The sequence below is a fragment of the Hydra viridissima genome, unplaced genomic scaffold, assembly GCF_058129835.1.
Source record: "Hydra viridissima isolate aposymbiotic clone 2 unplaced genomic scaffold, HvirCarnegie_v1 scaffold_5, whole genome shotgun sequence".
In the NCBI taxonomy this organism is placed as follows: Eukaryota; Metazoa; Cnidaria; class Hydrozoa; order Anthoathecata; family Hydridae; genus Hydra; species Hydra viridissima.
The window spans coordinates 7,287,111-7,305,130 of record NW_028324304.1 but is presented as its reverse complement, the minus strand read 5'-3'; the positions used below and the strand labels follow the sequence as shown (position 1 = coordinate 7,305,130).

The 18,020-nt window shown below is 24.5% G+C and overlaps 1 pseudogene; it reads left to right on the top strand.

Moving 5' to 3' along the window:
- Positions 1–3,478: 3,478 nt before the first annotated feature.
- Positions 3,479–17,543, top strand: LOC149888327 (uncharacterized; annotated as a pseudogene).
- The last annotated feature ends 477 nt before the right edge of the window (positions 17,544–18,020 follow it).

Below are 18,020 nucleotides of genomic sequence, written 5' to 3'. Positions count from 1 at the left end.
TCTTAAATAGATTTAGATAAATTGCGCGTTCAAATGAACAAACCCAAAAACGTAGCATTTTTATGATGAGTTTTTTATATTTAAGTTTTACTTTTCACAATAAAAAAAAACTAAGTTTTATTTTGTTTAAAGCCGTAATAGTTTAAATGAATACTTTTATACATTTAGCTATGCTAAATTTTTATCAATATTCCATCAGAATTGATTAGAGCGGCTTCCACACATAGAGATTTCCAGGTTTATTAAATTTTTATTTTTACGGGAAGCTAATTTCCTCTTACAGTAGTTTTTACTTATGTATAGAAAAAGCTAACTATCAATTCCAGGATTTTATTTGCTTCTGTATAAGCAACTATGCTTTTTCGTGTCGCGCTTCAACTTCTATGAGTATTATTATTTAATTAATGTTTTCATTCTCTCCCTACCTGCCCCCGTGTTTTAAGACAATCAAAAAAATGAGAGTGTAAATGATAAGCTGAATGGCGAAACATAGAGTTCACACGAAAATAGAGTTCACGCGAAATATAGAGTTCACACGAAAAATAATAATTATGAATATATGGAAAATCACGTAGTTATTAAACATCTCCGTAATAGAGAAGTTTAAAATCCATAGTTACAATGTCAAGTTCAAGGTAAAAAGAATTGGGAAACAGCTACCTGGAATATGTTACTTATGAATGCTAACATGGGCGCCAGCAGGATTTTTTACAAGGGGGGGGGGGGGGCAAAACAAAATTTAACAGTGATATTTCAAAAACTACATAAATGTATCAATTTATCAAGTCATTTTATAAGACCAGTGACAACAAAAAATTAAAGAAAATATAAAAATAAAAACACAAGAATTAAATCATTGTTATTCAGTAAATAGAAATTGTAGTCGTCTGCGTTCACTTCCAAACTTATTTACAATTTGTTCCATAAATTCAGATTTTCTGGAGCGTATTTTTTCACAATGCACGCTCATCATGCAAAGGCCAGACAAACGCTCAGATTGCTGATAAAGCTAAATTATACCTAATAATGCTAAATTTTATAATAATATAATGATTAGTTAAAAAACATTAAATGATTTATTACATACAAATTAGACATTCCAAAAAACAAAACAAAAATTAAAATACGCAGGTTAATGCAAGTTAATCAAATTAAATATATATAATTATAATAATCAACATTTAGCAAGCAAAAAACACAAGGTAATAGTATTATTAAAATGAATATAGCACAATAAATTGGAAAAAATAAATAAATAGAAATACAATACAAACAAGAAACATTTTGCCAACAAACAAAAAAACAACAGCATAAAAAAGTAAATGAAACTGACACATTGACATCTTTCTTCGTTAGTTCGAAGTTTATTTGTTTGTGTAAGAACTTTGTTATTGTAATTCGATTTCTTTTTATTATTATTATTATTTCCTATATTTTCCTTTATTTTTCTTCCTCTCTTTTTTTTGTTTTCTATACTTCTCCTTTATCTATTGTTTTTTCTATTTATTCCTTTTTTATTTTTCTATGATCTTTTTCTATCATATATTTTTTTAAACTTTCATTCAAATATCTTTTTTTTAAAACATAAAATATGCCTTTATAAAAAAGCTTCCGCCATCGTGGAAGTCATTGCATTTGATAGTAATATTTGATTTTAAACGGTAGTAGTTTACATTAAAATGTGTAAACTATAAATGAGTTAAATTGATGAGATATCGAAATAAAATCTTCTAACAGTTAAAAGAAATTTTATGAATATTAAGTTTGTTATTTTGTTTTTTCAGGAGGGGGCAACTGCCCCCTCTTGCCCTTGCCTGCCGGCGCCCATGAATGCTAACTTCAATATATTCTATTATCTTTCGAAAAGACATTAAGAGAAAAAAATAACGGTATCTGTAATATACTCCCTAAAATGGACTCAAAATCATGCTAAGCTTCAAAAAAAGAAGGAAAAAAATTTAATTTAATGTTTCCATATTTCTTATAGCTAAAAAATTTAAGTTTTCCAGAGTTTACAATACACTTAACAAAACTCTTAGATAAATTAAATCACTAAAACGTCATTAACAAATTAATGTTGTTTTGTTATGAGTAGTGTGTTTTGTCATGAGTATTATGCTATGTTATAACGCTGATAATTAATGTAATAATAATAATAATAATAATAATAATAATAATAATAATAATAATAATAATAATAATAATAATAATAATAATAATAATAATAATAATAATAATAATAATAATAATAATAATAATAATAATAATAACAATAATAATAATAATAATAACAACAATAATAATAATAATAATAATAATAATAATAACAATAATAACAATAATAATAATAATAACAATAATAATAATAATAATAATAATAATGATAATAATAATAATAATAATAATAATAATAATAATAATAATAATAATAATAATAATAATAATAATAATAATAATAATAATAATAATAATAATAATAATAATAATAATAATAATAATAATAGTAATAATAACAATAATAGTAACAATAATAACAAAAATAATAGTAATAATAGTAATGATAAAAGAAATAATAATAATAATAACAATAATAATAATAATAATAATAATAATAACAATAATAATAACAATAATAACAATAATAATAGTAATAATAGTAATGATAATAATAATAATAATAATAATAATAATAATAATAATAATAATAATAATAATAATAATAATAATAATAATAATAATAATAATAATAATAATAATAATAAGAAGAAGAAGAAGAAGAAGAAGAAGAAGAAGAAGAAGAATAAGAATGATAATAAAAATAATAATAATTACAATAATAATAATAATAATAATAATAATAATAATAATAATAATAATAATAATAATAAAAACAATAAAAATAATAATAACAAAATAATATTATGTTATGTTAATAATAATAATAATAATGTTAATAATATAATGTTAACATGTTACCAGATAAAGTAATTAGTTCTCCAACTGTCAACAGTTTTAAAGCGAACCTCGATAAGCTTTAATGTTACTACAGCTCGCAGCTTTCCTTAGAGAAAGTTGCAATATGAGCTTCACAAAAACTAACTGTAATCTGATAATCTATAATTTGTATTTTGTCAATTATTATTATTTTTGTTGTAACAAATATATACTACTACTACTACTACTACTAATAATAATAATAATAATAATAGTAATAATAATAATAATAATAATAATAATAATAATAATAATAATAATAATAATAATAATAATAATAATAATAATAATAATAATAATAATAATAATAATAATAATAATAATAATAATAATAATAATAATAATGATAATAATAATAATAGTAATAATAATAATAATAATAATAATAATAATAATAATAATAATAATAATAAGAATAAGAATAATAATAATAATAATAATAATAATAATAATAATAATATTAATAATAATAAAAATAATAATAATAACAAAATAATATTAATAAATTTTAGAAACAGTAAAACTAACAATAGGAACAACTTAAACAAAAATAGGTACAACAATACTAATAAGGTGCTTGTGTCAACTTTTTTAGCGCTGTCATAAAAAAAACATCTAAGTCGAGTTAACATAACTTTTTTAAAACTAAAAATATAAAATGGAAAACATCCCAAGAACTTTTATATTCCTAATTCATATTAAAAAATTAAATTACAAATAAATTTAATTACTAAAATGAAACATTTTACAGCTTTTATAATGAACTAAAAACCTTTGCAAAAATAGTTTGTTCTCAGTGTTCGTGTACTCAACGTGAATTTGAATTTGCTAATTTGCCAAACTTAAAACAGTGAATGTAACCTTCAGTATTTTCCATAGGTCACATTTTTATGATAAATGAGTTTTTTATATTTAAGTTTTACTTTTCACAACAAAAAACTTAAGTTTTGTTTTGTTTGTAGCCGTAATAGTTTAAGTGAATGCTTTTATACATTTAACTATGCTAAATTTTTATTAATATTCTATCAGAATTGATTACAGCGGCTTCCGCACATAGAGATTTCCAGATTTATTAAATTTTTATTTTTACGGGAAGCTAATTTCCTCTTACGGATTTTTTAAATTTATGTATAGAAAAAGCTAACTATCAATTCCAGGATTTTATTTGCTTCTGTATAAGCAGCTATGCCTTTTCGTGTCGCGCTCCTACAGTAGAATATCAATACCTTCTATAGAATATCAATACCTTCAATCTTTTTTTAAAACTAAAAATATAAAATGGAAAACATCCCAAGAACTTTTATATTTCTAGTTCATATTAAAAAATTAAATTAAAGATAAATTTAATTACTAAAATGAAACATTTTACAGCTTTTGTAATGAACTAAAAATCTTTGCAAAAATAGTTTGTTCTCAGTGTTTGTGTGCTCAACGTGAACTCGAATTTGCTAATTTGCCAAACTTAAAACAGTGAATATAACCTTCAGTATTTTCCATGGGTTTCCAAACTTCCTCGTGCTATTTGATTCTTATTTGCATTTGTTTAAAAATATAGTTTCAAAGTGTGACCCAATATCAGTGCCGAGTTCAACTTTAGCAGCAGTTTTTTTACAAGGAGAGAAACGCCAAAAAATTTCATTCGTCATCTGTAATTCTTGTGATTAATAAGAAACATTTCTCGAAAGAACGAGTTACTATTGATGAAACCTAGTAACTTGTTACAAATTATGGAAAAAAACCTATTTCGATTTTCGGTAGAATTAACGAAGACCAATCAATTCGACGAATATATAAGGGTTTAAAGAAGAATAGTTTTTTGACAATAATTTATGAGTTTTAGTAGTCGGCGTTCACTCGTAAACATGCGCAGCGAGATAAATTGTTACACTCCTGTAACCAACGATTAGATTACAAGTTGCAAAGTGTTACGATTATGTATAAACCAACTGTTAAACAATTGAAATATTGTGTGCGTTTTTCTATTTGTTCTTACATAATTGTGACTAGATAAATTACAACGAACTAAAAAAGATGCAATTATTCGTAATTTAAAAATATAAAACGCTTTTATTTCAGAAACTGAAGTAAAGGTCTGCCTCATAATTATGAATGACAAGAAGAGTTAATTTATGGCTGTTCCGCAATTTTACTAAAAGGTAAAGAACTTCGCAGACTTAAAGTCATCTATAAGAAATGAATGCAGTATTATATATTTTTGAGTAGTGAAAATGTTGTGGGTAAATTATCATCTTTTAGTACTTGCTTCAAGATTTTCTAAACTGTTGATTCTTGTAACAGTTAACTAACTAGTAAAGTTCAAGAAAGAATTTTAAATTGAGATATCAAATGACTTCTCAAAGATACTATTGAAGATTAACAACACTTTTAAAAAAGCTCACAAAGGAATAATATTTGCGATATTAAAAATGAGGCAGTTGTTAGTAACACTTAGTTTCCGAACCAGAAAACTTAAATTTAACTAGTGATATTTTGCATAATAGTTTGAGGAAGTGAAATCAGATTTTTAACCTAATTAAGAGTGAAAGTGGAAATTGAATTTAAGAACAATTAAGTAGAAGTAAATAAATTAAGAACGGGTTGACAAAAGAAAAGCAGTCAATGACTCTAATACCTTTCGAGTAACCTTTTACTGTTAAAAAGTTGTTATGAAGTTTAAAAGTCGTTAATTTAATAATTCATCTGCTTAATAAGTCGGTAAACATAGAAGTTGGTTTCTATCCATCACTGGAATTTGACTTCATTCTTTTCAAAATGTTTCCGATTTACTTTAATTCTCATTTTAAAAACGTGAAATTGACTCCTTGAAAACGTTTAAATAGCCTTTAGGACATATCATGAGGCATATGTGACCGAAGAAGACTGTGAAGAGTAAGTGATAGAAAGGTATTTCTTATTTTTTAAAAGTTTTGTGTTAGACAATTCGCGAGGTTAGAATAATTTTGTTCTATCTCCATGTTTAAACGTTGGGAGAAAGTTTTTGATTTTTTCTTAAAGTAAAAATTGTTTAAAGTTTTAGCTGTAATTTAAAAAAAAAAAACAACAACTTATGCTTTAAATAATTTGTTTAAGCAAATTATTTAGAAAAAAATGTGTAAAATAAAGCGTGTTTTAAAAGTTATTATTGCTAACTAAAATTATTAACTCATTTTCTCCCAACTTTTAAAACGGGAGATAAAACAAAATAATTCTAACCTCGCGAATTGTTTCTTGATTTTTTATAGAGTATTTCAAAATTACTGTAACTTAATATCAAGAATCTTAGAACAGTAATAAAGGTAACCCAAGTTGAGATTACCTGGTTATAAATGAAACCCATTTTTAAGTTGTTTATGTTTATTCTATATTTACTATCATCTTTCAAATAATTGGAAATGTTTTCAAAAACAAGTGTTTATAATAAAAAATAGACGTGGATTTCAGTTAAACATTGAAGCTTGAGCGTTAAAAAAAACACTTGTTGAGTTTTTAAAAAATGTTTATGGATCTTATTATAAATTTTGCCTAATTTCTACATTAGCTACTGTAATGTGCAACTTTGGAAACCGAATTTCATGGCATATAATTTGAATTTCTTATAAGTTTCAAACTTTGGAAAATTTTTTAAAGAGATGTAAAATCTTTTATTCACCTGTAATTTAACGTAGTTGACTGGATTACTTACAAAAATAAATAAAACTAACAAAAAAATTTATTTATCATTACTGTCATAAACACGCTCTCTTGGTTTATTAGTACAGTGAACAAAATTAAAATAAAGTATAATAAACAACTAAACATCTGCTTAACATGGTTTTACATTAAGAAGTAGAGAAATTAATGTTTTTTCTACTTTAAAATTATATCACATCAAAAGCCACATCAAAAGCAACATTAACTTAAAACTTTATATTTAGAAATATTTTTAACTGTTTTCCGAAGTTCTGAGGACTATTGAAAATGAGTTCTACGGTAAGCAAATTTACTTTTTAATATAGTATTATTATATAGATAAAATTTCTTGGATAATCAGATATTATTAAATTTCATTACTTATCAAATTTTTAACATTACTTAACTGATTAATAATCAACTGAGTAATAATAAATCTGGTAATACCTGACAAGAAAATCTAAGATAATAAAGGTTTTGGATCACTAATATTTTCAAAAATTCAGTGCAGCATTTACTATTATCTCATCATAAGTTGTTACGTTACTAATTTATAAATTTAGCATAATTAAACTTAAAACGTTATTATTACTGATTTATATTACAGCTTGTAAAAGATGTTGCTGAAACGGACTGCATAAAAAACTATGAAGTATTTGATATGCCTATAAACTTGGTTTCCAAAATAGGTGAAGGAACATCGGCTTCAGTCTTCAAGTATAGCTTAGGAAACAAACAAACGGCCGTGAAGTTGATTAAAACCCAATTTTCTCAAAGAAAAACAATGCTAATTGCAACAAAATTAAAAAAACTACAACATAAAAACGTTGTAAACTTTCTAGGTTATTCTGTAAGGCCAACCGCTTTGTTTTTTGAATTATGCGCCACTAATATTGAACAAATGGAAGTCAATAATCTGTCTCAGCTCATTGATCTCCTAAATGAAGAGAAAATTTTTTTATTTCAACAAAGATTAGATTTTCTTTTACAAATGTCAGAAGGAATTGAATATTTGCACGAACACAATATAGTTCATAGAGATATCAAGCTTTCAAACATTTTAGTGACAGGGCATCAGTACAATGTAACTTTAAAAGTCAGCGACTTTGATGACTTTGTTGATATAAAAGCAACAGTTACATGTAATATGACGAAGCCCAACAATCAAGGAATGACCCTTGCCTACACAAGTCCTGAACTGTGTAATTGTGAGGTGGAATCTCCAAACAAAAAATCCGATATGTACGCTCTTGCAATAACTGCATTCGAGCTTTTTAGCAGTTTTTCCACAGCATGGCATGGTGTTATACCATTGTTTAAAGATATACTTTTGCTTGATGCAATCAAATCTGGAAAACGACCAAACATAAGCCACATTACCGGTTTATATACGGAAAATACAATTAATGTGGTTAAAGTTACTAACCTGATCGAGACTACATGGCAAGACAATCCAACGGCTAGACCAACCATATCTGAGGTAATAAAAAAAGAAAAGCTTTAATTTCACTTTCACTTTGAAATTTAGATATAAAAATATACTAAAGATATATATAACAAGCTCATTAAAAACATTTTTTTAGTGGAGAGAAACAGTGTCAAGTATAATAACATCTGTCATGGTAGGTGACCTTTCATGTTTTAGCTATAGCATTAACAAACATTTTTATTGCAAACTTGTAATTTATTTAATTCAAAAGTTGTTTTTTTAATATGCATCCTCACATACCTATTCATTAAAAATTGACTACCACGCCCACCTTTATACTAGGCTAAAAATAAAACTTCTGAAAATTTATTTCATGCAATGTGAGAGTAACAAGAGTAGTACAATATTCCAAATGTTATTTAACACAGTTCATTATAAATACTTATATTAAATTAGGGTGCACCAATTCAAGCATGTGACATAAATACATCAACATTGCAGGTTTGTTTTTTTTTAAATAGAACATGCAAGCAAGAAAACTTGCAACTTCTACAGACTTTTGAGTAATTCACTTTTAAAGAAGTAGTTCTGAAAATAACCCTTCAATAGCACACAAATTTCTTCCTAACTATTTCAAAAATACAATTATAGGTATCAAGTAGCATTCAGCCATATCATGAAGAGAAGATAGTAAATAAATGTCAGGTAACAAACCCATTAGGTTACTAGCTCAACAATGATAACAACAAAGAGCATTTATATAACTTAGACTTTAGTAATTATCATTATAATATTTATAATAATTAAAATATATATTACAATAATTATAATAAACTTTATATTAAAATTTACTTTTGCTGCAGAATTTTATTCATATAAATCCAGAGGGAAAAAAAAACAACATTTTGACTGTCCTATGTTTTTATATTGTAAATAGCAAGCCAATTTTTTAGGAGAAACTCAGTGATTAAAAATTATAATTTTAGAGAAAACGACTTTCTCCAATTGAGGCAGCAAAGCACTATATTTCATTAAAGGAAGATCCAAGTTATTTAAAAAGAGAATTTATTAACCAAACAAAAGGTCAGAAAACTTGTCAGAAAATATATTTCTACAAACTTTCTAATGTAAAAAAAAGAATATCAGAATGAAATATTACATAACAGATATCAAATATGGTTTTACTTGTATAGGTTTTGGAGTGTTTGCATGCAAAAGCTTAAAAAAAGGAGAATTCATAGTAGAATATAGGGGGGATTTCGTTGCAAAAAGCACACTGGAAAATAAAGAAAAGTTATACGAAGAAACAAATGCTGGCAGTTATGTTTATGACTTTTTACACAAAAATATTGAATACTGGTACTAAACTAAATTTTATTCTAAAATTCATCTAAATTTTATAATGTTTTCTTTATTTATATTGATATTCTTTTAAAACAAAAATTTTTATTTAGCATTGATGCAACTCCATACAATGAATACTTAGGACGCTATGTTAATGACTCAAAATACTTTGCAAATGCATACATGAAAAAGATTTTGCATTGTGATGTTCCTCATTTATGTTTATTTGCTTTGAAAGACATTTGTGTTGGTGATGAAATTCTCTACTTTTATGGAGTTGATAATCTAAAGTGGCATGCTGAGGTTTTTTTTTATTTTCTTCTCAAGTTTTAACTACTTATTTTTATATTTTGCCAATTATTTGCATTCCCTGGTGATTTACTTAAAATGTTACTAAAAAACCATTTTTTAACTCAGGAATTTCAAATGAAGACAGAGCAAAAAAGAATATCAAAGGTAAAAAAACCTTTTAAAAATTTTATCCACACTTTATAAGATAATAACTGTGTGCACAACGATTTAATAATACCCAAATAAATTGTTTTGTAATAAACAAAGTTTGCTGCACCCTACCTCTAAAATCATTTTCACATTGTTAGAGCTGTTCTGTTTTTAGGGCTATCATAAATTACACTTTTTTTTTTCTTCACAAGGATGAATAATAATTTAAGTGAGAAAGATTTATTTTTGAGAACAATTTACTGATTTTTTTAGTTCTAAAGTTAATTTTTGATTTTGAAGCATTATTTTCTTGTTATCTCAAAGTCAATTTTAAAAAACAAGACATTTTTGAAATTTTTTTTATATTCATGTTATATTCACTCCTGTTACTAAAAAAGTATAATCAAAAAGTGTTTATTTTATATGAGAAAATTGATCATTTTCTTTTTATTGAAAAAAAAACAACAAACATTTAGATTGAAAAATTACAAAGACCGAAAAATGGCATAGAACCAGTTGAGAAAAGTGCACAGTTAGATAAAGACAAAGAAGTCAGAAGTGATGTACAGTTTAATAAAGTCACAAAATTGGCAGCTACAGATTGTGATGAAAAAGACAATATTCAAGTAAATATTTCTAAAAAAAGACTAAATGAATATATAACAAACATACATGATATTATTATTTAAAAGCAAAATTTTTTTGGCAAAAAAAGCAAACTTCCTTCATATGTTTTGCAACATACTTATAACAGATTCATTATTTTAATTATATTACTTCTTGTATTTAATCTTAAAGGTTCATCTGATGTACTCTAACCCTAAAAATATTTTTAATAAAGTAAGGATATTTTAAATATAGGGAGTAATATTTTTTTAAAACCTAGTATTTATAAGCCAAATCAAACTCATAATGAAAATTCAAAAGATATTTGATTTCTACTTTGATTATGTTAATTCTATTTCTTTTTCAATTGTTATTATACTTTTTTCATCATTGGTTTTGGCTAGTGACTTTATCAATTATCAAAAAAAAAAAAAGAAAAAGAAAAAAGAAACATCTTTTTATTTTATTTATAATAGATTTTTTCATCAATCACCCAAGAACATCAAAGTGAAAAAGAGTCTTTACCCCAAACTCCACAGGTATACTGCTTTTGTAAACAAATTCATGCTTTTTAATATTTGAAGATTGATTAAAACTAATTGATCATTTGAGAGCAAAAATATTCAGCATTTCAAACTTTAATGGAAATATTTTATGTGCAACAAATGATATAGATTTTTAAAAATTTAATTTAAAGTCCTGTGATGAAGAAAGAATTGATACTCTAGAAAATGAAAGCACATCAAGATCAGATTCCAGTGAGGTATGTGAAGTTTTAACTTTAATTTACTACCACTTTGCATTTATGATATGATTTGATTTAAACAAAATGCTAATGATTTTTTAGGATGACATTGATTTTGAAGCTCTTAACTACAACTTAGTTTTAGAGGTAAATTTATTATTTTATTTGTTAAGCTGAAAACAATTTTAAATACACAAAATGTTTTTTTAAATACACAAAATGTGTTATTTAATTTAATTTTTTAAATGTTATTTGATTATGAATAACTTTTCCATGTTTAAAGTGATCAAAATCAAGTTAAGTTTATTGCTGTTTGATTTATTTTTGATTAATGTAGCAAATATCTTAATCACATTTCTTTGCAGATATCCGATATTAAAAATGCCAAAATAGCTTCAAGCACTTTTATGATAGATGATGTGACAGACAAATCTCAGGTAAAAATTAAGTTGACTTTTTAATAAAAAATATTTTAAATACTTAACATTTTAAAAACTAAGAAAAACACTGATTTTATACTAAACATATTAAATCTTTCTTAGCATTATATGAAATAAAATCAAGAAAAACTATTAAAAAAGAAAACATCTCTTACTTCATACTATTGTTAAATATTCTAGGTAGGTCAAAACAGCCAACCAAAATTGCCTGATGAAGAAATGCCTAAAAAAGTTAAGGTACCTTTGAAAAATACATTTTTTTTACACAATTTATAAATCAATCTGAATAAAGTTAAATCCCAAAATTTTCAGAAATTGAAATTTAAAATTCTAAACTTTAGAATGTAAGAAAAAAGAAGCCACATCGATTTTGCATTTTTTGTAAAAAGTTTACATCATATTTAACAAGACACATAAAGCTTATGCACAAAAGTCATCCAGAAGTTGAAGTTGCATCATCAATTAAATCAAAAAAAGAAAGAGATGAAGCTTTTGGAATGTTTAAAAGAAAAGGGATTTTGGAAGTCAATGTAGCTGAAGCTGGAAAAGCGGAACCAAAATATGAAAGAGAACGAGAGGCTCAAAAATATAAGGAAATTAGTTATTGCAGTCAATGCCTTGTGTTTGTTTCAAAACGATTCTGGCACAATCATGTGAAGTCGTGTCAAAAACACTCATGTCAAAAAGTTCTTCCTGTTCCAGTGGGGCTTCTAAGATTACCTGAAGAAGCAAGATTAAGTGATGAATTTAAAAAAAACATTTTATCACATTTTCGAACAGATAAAATTGGTCAGATTTGATAAAGAAAAGAGGAAACTTGATAAAGTTATGGAAGCAAGAAGCTCTGTCAGAAACGCCATGAGACAATTGGCACATCTTTACAACCTATTTTTACACTGCAAAAACTTACCAACACAAAGTAATGATTCTAGTAGTATGTTTTTGCGCTCTAACTTCTTTGCCTTAAGAGAAGCAATAGATATTTTTACAAAAAAGGCAGATTCAGGCATCAAAGCTGGTTTAAAACAAAATTTATTTTATTTAATAAAACGTGCTGCAAAAGTTCTTAAAGCATTATATTTATCAGAAGCAAATGACAATGATGCTAGTGAAACTGACAAGTTTGTTAGTGTTTTAGAAATGTGGGAGGACTTTATCTTTGGAGATGCCACTTACCAACTAAATAAAAACAAAAACGTAAAATCTCGTAAACCATCTGAACTTCCAGTTGAAGAAGATGTGATTGCTTTTCGCAATTTTGTAATTACAAAAATGGCAGATTTAGCAAAAGATTCCTACCAATGGTTTGACTCTGAATGTTTTGTTGAGCTTCGGGATTGCGCATGTGCAAGACTTACATTGCTAAATGCTAGAAGAGGTATGGAATTACAACTATTGTTTTTATACTATTTAACAAATTCTAAAATAATATCAGCTATTAACATCATATCATTTCAGGATGAACTACTTCCATATAACTTGCATAATCTTAGTTTGTTATAATTACAAATACAATTTTATCTAAGCTTAAGAAAAAAAAAATTAGAGCTTGTAACTGATGTTAATGTAATTTTAAATAGTGTTAATTTAGCAACATAACCTTGTGGTTTTTTACTATAAAAGATATTTTGTAAAACATAAAGGTTTTCAACTAATATTTGTGAGATTGACATAAAAGCTTGTTGTTCTCACAAACTTTGTGGCTTTAAAATCTGTTTACTTCATTTTTTATGTTATTTGTATACAAGATCTTTTTTTAAAATCTATGCCTACTTTTTAAGTGATATAACAAGGTCAAGAATTATAACACATGATTAATAAATCAATAGTTTCTGCTAAAAAATAAAAAATAAAAAAAAAAAAAAACAAGAATCCTCATAAAACAGTATTTGAGATTTTTCTTTGATTAAAGTAAAATTGTTCTTTGAATAGAATATTAACAGATTTAAATAATACAAATAATTAATTATATTGGTAAACTAAACAAACCTAGTATATTAAACATATGAAATGGTAGATCATTATTATAAATATATGGCAAAAATATAAAGGCTAAGTGTCAATAAATATCTTCTTTTTTTTTTTACTTTTATAATAATAATAACAGTAGTAGTAATAATTATTATTATTATTATTATTTTACTTTTAATGTATTTTATTTAATAATATCATTATAACTTTATATATTTTATTTAATAATATTATTTTTAATATTACTATTTATTATTATTACTATTATTATTATCTTTATTATTACTATTATTACTATTATTATTATTAGTATTATTTTTGTTATTATTATTATTATTATTATTATTATTATTATTATTATTATTATTATTATTATTATTATTATTATTATTATTATTATTATTATTATTATTTTTATCGATACTATTATTACTACTATTATTGTTAGTATTGTTATTATTATTATTAATATTATTTTATTATTATTGTTATTATTATTATTATTATTATTTTATTATTATTGTTATTATTATTATTATTATTATTATTATTATTATTATTATTATTATTATTATTATTATTATCATTATTATTATTATTATTATTATTATTATTATTATTATTATTGTTATTGTTATTATTATTATTATTATTATTGTTATTATTATTATTATTATTGTTATTCTTCTTATTATTATCATTACTATTATTATTATCATCATTATTACTACTAAGGACAATAATGATAACTATTATTATCATTATTGTCCTTATTCAAATGTCTTAATATTATATTTAGTGTTTATATATACAAAATGTGATATATATTAGAAAAACAAATAAAAGGATAATCTAATTAAAAAAAATTAAAATTTTGAAGCTTTTTTTTTTTTATAAAAGTAGTTATATAAAACAAACTTTAAATTTTATATTTGCATTTTACATATAAGGTGGTGAACCAGCCAGGCTTCATCTTGATGAATACCAACAAGCTATTGAAAACACATGGATAGACAAACAACGCTTGCTTGATCTAGATGAGATTGATCAAAAGCTAGTTGAAACTTTAAAAATAACTTTTATGTCTGGAAAAGGAAACAATCATCTAGTTCCTGTTCTTATTCCTCCAGATACCCTTCCAGCATTAAAAATTATAGCTAATAGCGATATAAGAAGAGAGGTAAATATACCAGAAGGAAATAAGTTTTTATTTGCATGTACAAGAAATTCTGAAGGACATACATCTGGTTGGAATGCTGTTCATAGTGTCATTCAAAAATTAAATCTAAAAAAACCAGAAAACTTGAAAGCCACTACAAATCGACATAGAGTGAGTACATTATTTTCTGCCCTTGATTTACCTGAAAAGGATAGAGCAGTATTTTTTAAGCATATGGGCCATTCAAAAGAAATAAATGAAAACACCTACCAAGTACCACTTGCCTTGATGGAGATAACTAAAGTTGGAAGACATCTTCTTAATTTTGATTCAAGTAGGTTTAACTTTTTATTATAATTTGAGAATTTATCATACAGATGTTTGATGTAGGAAAAAGAGCACTTAAGCTCAGCTCTTAGAAAAAACTAGAAAAAAAAAAAATTTTAAAAACTTATATCTTTTTGATTTTATTTTCTTAAAAAGATGGAAGTTGTTCCAAGACACTTAATGAGAGCTCAAGTTTCCCTCAAACTATTAATCTTGTATCTAACAAAGCTGATGTTGAACCTAAAAATGACATAGATAAAGCTTATGCAGATTCATCAGCTGAAAGTCAAAAAGGTAGTTACAGTTTTTGTTAAATTTGTGGTAAAGTATTTTATGTTTTCTTAATAATATAAGAAAAAGTCTTTTTGCATAAATTTGCACAAAAAGTCCAAACTTATGCAGAAATTTAAGCATTTAAGAGCTGTTCTAATGTTTCTAAATTTACTGTTTTTACTTTAGTTTCCATAATATCCCATAAATTTTATCTTATATTTTGGCTAAAACTTTTTCATTTAATTCAGCTTTTAATAAATAAAAGTACTTTGTTTCAAAAGTTTCGCATTCTTATTTAAATTTAAGCTACCTTTTGAAATCAAGTAAAAGGTCAAAAATTACCTCAGTGTAACTGAATGATCTACATTCAAAATTCTAAACACTGTTCTTAATTTGACTGTCAGATTTTAGTATTGTTTATTATTTATTTTTTGTAACTTGTATCATTTGTTCTCTTAGAAATTGTGAAAAGAAACAAAAAGAGACAAAAAGTGGAAGAACCACAAAAAGATTTGGCAGGTATCTAATTATTTAGTAACAAATATAATTTTTAATTAGTTTTTTTGAAATGGTTAACTGTTTGAATGTTTCTGAGATATAAATAAAACTATCTGTAAACTAGAGAATCATATTTATAATAAATAATGTTTCTATAAAATTTGGCAGCCAACAATTATTGGCTTAGAAAAAAAAAAAAAATTTTAAAGCTTTTTAAAACATTTTAAAGCTTTTTAAAGATTAAACAAACAAAACAAAACAAAACAAAAAAACAAATGACTGAAATAAAAGAGAAATACCTCAAGACACATGGCGCTCCAGTGTTATTCATCACATTTTTATTTGCTAAAATAAAAAAAACAAAAACAAAACATACAGAATAAATGAAAAAATTAAAATATATTAAACATTTAAAAAAAGTCATAACAAATAAACCAGATTTAACATGACTAAACTTCTCCTAATAGTTATATATATACTCTACACAAGTATCATGTAAACATGATAGTGGTGTAGAGTATAAATACATATATATATGTGTGTGTATCTTTTTTTTGAAAAATATTTCTTTTTTATTTTGCACAAATATGCTCTAATTATTATTATCATTTTTTTCTTTTTATTTTTTAGAAAGAGAGTATCATGTTTGGGTGCAAAGAGATGAAAAAATACTGCTGGACAAATTTCAAAGTTGCATTGATGACAACAAAATGCCAAGTAATCTCCATTTTTAAAAACTATGAAATCTTTTACGCTAAGAACTATGCTTTTGATTATGTTTTACAATCTGAAACATAATCATGAGCATAAAAAATAACAAATAAATATTTTAAAACCATAGTTCTATATAAATTATAGATATACATTTATAAATAATTATTGATAATCTTAATTTCTGCTTAACTAATAAAAAATATAAAACAAACAAATAAGAGATATAAAAAGGCAATATTTCAAACTACATCATGAAAAAAAAAAGATTTAGAACACTAACTGTTTTTTTATTTGGATGTGCTAGCAAAGAAGATCTCTAACTTATTTTTTTTTTTAGGTAAACAAGAGTTGCTTGAGTTTTTGGAAGAGTTTTTGAAGGAAATTCCATATAAAACAGCTCGAACCAAACTTACAAATGAACGAATGAAAAGTTTAAATAAAAAGAAAGAACGTTTAAAAGATATTAACATTTTATAATCATAGTTATTTTTCCTTTCTTGCGATTTTTGATTCTATTAGGGATCCTAAAAATGAATTACTTGCTTGTATTTGAGTTTAGTCACCTAGATTTGCTTTAACACTTTGCCTTTGTCTAACAGATGCTTTAATTAATGCTACAGCAGCAAATAATCAGAATTGGAAAATATGTGTATTAACTTGAACTGCTAACAAACAAAAGCGCGTCAAAGATTATCGCATCGTGCTAATTTCTTTCCTTGTAATGCTGTTGAATTTATTATAAAAGTTCTCAAAGAACTTTGTTTTTTATTTCACGGCAACCGAAATTTTTTAAACATTTGAACGGAGAGGTCGTTTTCTTGTAATAGGGAAAGATGTTTTTGAAGCATAAAAGTTGTTACAAAAAGCCTACAAATCTGGTGGCGGATTTTAAAATTCGTTAGATATTAAAAGTCGGGCTCATAAAAAACTTAATTTTCATATTCAAGTTTTTTTTTTCGTGCCACGTACCTTTTTCCTCAAATAAAAACTTGTTCTTCTAATTTTTAATTTCTAAGTCAAACGATTTCAAATTTATGTAGGCTTATGCAAACAAAGTGTTTTGCTAATTGGCTTAAATTTTTTTCAAAATGACAAAATAAAAATTTTTGATCAAGATTCAAAAAAGAAAGCTGACATGCTATTGTTTTTTTACATGGTCGCTTTAAACTTTTTCTATTAATCTTTTGATAATGGCTCCTTTTCCATTACTTGGTAATCTTTCATGACTTGTGACACAAAGTAAAATTCAAATGTAATATCATAATAATTCATTAATTGACCTAAGTTATAAAACTTAGTGCAACTTTTTTAACTTTACACATCTATCCGTAAAATAATTTTCTAATTAGGAAATCGTCCTTTGAGTGAAAATATTTCTTTATTAAATTTAAATTTAAGATTAGAAGCGAA